The sequence below is a fragment of the Limulus polyphemus genome, unplaced genomic scaffold (genome assembly GCF_000517525.1).
Source record: "Limulus polyphemus unplaced genomic scaffold, Limulus_polyphemus-2.1.2 Scaffold306, whole genome shotgun sequence".
NCBI classification, from domain to species: domain Eukaryota; kingdom Metazoa; phylum Arthropoda; class Merostomata; order Xiphosura; family Limulidae; genus Limulus; species Limulus polyphemus.
In genome coordinates, this window is record NW_013665916.1 from 28,727 (window position 1) to 30,371 (window position 1,645).

A 1,645-nucleotide genomic window follows, 5' to 3' on the forward strand; every position below is an offset into this window, starting at 1 on the left:
CCCACTACGAACAAATTCCATTGTATCTGATTAGATGAGAGTAGTAAGCATTATAATAAAAGTTATTTGGAATATTCATATTTGGGAATGAAAAATATTTCGTTTCAAAATTGAAAGTGTTAATTTTATTGAAAACTTTACACTTCAATGTTTGATGAACAATGCCGATGTCTAAATCCAGATAGTTTACTTTGTTTTTAATGGGAGTTTTTATCTAGAATGAACTCCAGTGGATGAATCTGTTCAGCTATGTCTAGAGAACATTGATAACCTAGTATAAGAATATTATCTATACATGTACAAAGAATAGAAATGATCCCAGCAAAGATCCATGGATCACACCACTTGTAGCATTATCCAGTTGGAATCAAATCCATTAATAACCACTTTTTTAATACCTCTCATACAGCCAACTTTAACATAACATAATGTTCAGGGATAACAAAGGACCTACTGGTCCATCTTGGTTGTCCATTCTCTAAACTAAACTAAAACTATCAAATAAATAAATTAAGAAATACAAAATAAAATAAAAATCATAAAGTCAGCCCTTATAATACATACAGATATCAAGCTTTCACTTAAACTCACTTAAATTTACTGCCTCAACAACATACAAAGGCAACCTATTCCAAAGGCCAACCACCCTGTTAGAAAAATGAAACTGTCTTAGCTGAAGATGATTCTTACCTTGCCAAAATTTATACCTGGGTTCCCTAGTACTATTATTCTCGCCGTTAAGTACGAAAAAAGATAATGTATCAATTCCCTTTACAATCTTAAATACATCAATCAGATCCCCTCTAACTCTTCTTTTTTTCAAGATAAAATAATTTCAGAGATCTTACCCTTTCCTCACATGATAACCCCTCCATCCCAGGCACCATTCTAGTTACCCTCCTGTGAACCCTTTTAAACAATTTAATGTCCTTCCTAAGGTAAGGCGCCCAAGACTGAACATAATACTCCATATGTGGCCTAACTAGTGAACTATATAATGAAATTATAACTAGACTTGTATTCATTATTTCTGTAGATACAACCTAAAATCCTATTTGCCCTTCCACTAGCAAGAGCACACTGCTTGGATGGTTTAAGAGACTGATCAATCATTACATTAAATCCCTTTCTTTTTTGATACTGTTAAGGTTATTCCAAATTATACTTATAACTTAAATTATGATAACCCATTATCTTGCATTTATTTTAATTAAAACCCATCTGCCATTTATTTGCCCAACTCACTAAATGATCTAAATTCTTTTGTAAAACAGCAGTATCCACTTCACAGTTAGCAACACCCAAGACCTTAATATCATCAGCAAATTTATGTAATTTATTGAGCATTCCTTTATCTATGTCATTGATGCAAATCAAAAAAGTGCAAAGGTCCTAAGACTGAGCCCTGAGGTACCCCCACTTGTGACATTAATCCAGTTTGACTGAACTACATTTATAACAACCCTCTGCTGTTTTCCATCCAGCCATTCTTTTAGCTGATTAGCTAACTTATCCCCCACACATAATGAGATCATTTTTTACAAGCCTTTTATATGGCACATTCTCAAAGAGAGACTACAGCAGTGGTTGGAGGAGAAAGAAAATAAACAAGAAGAAAGTCTCCAACAGTTGAGAGAAAGCCAGC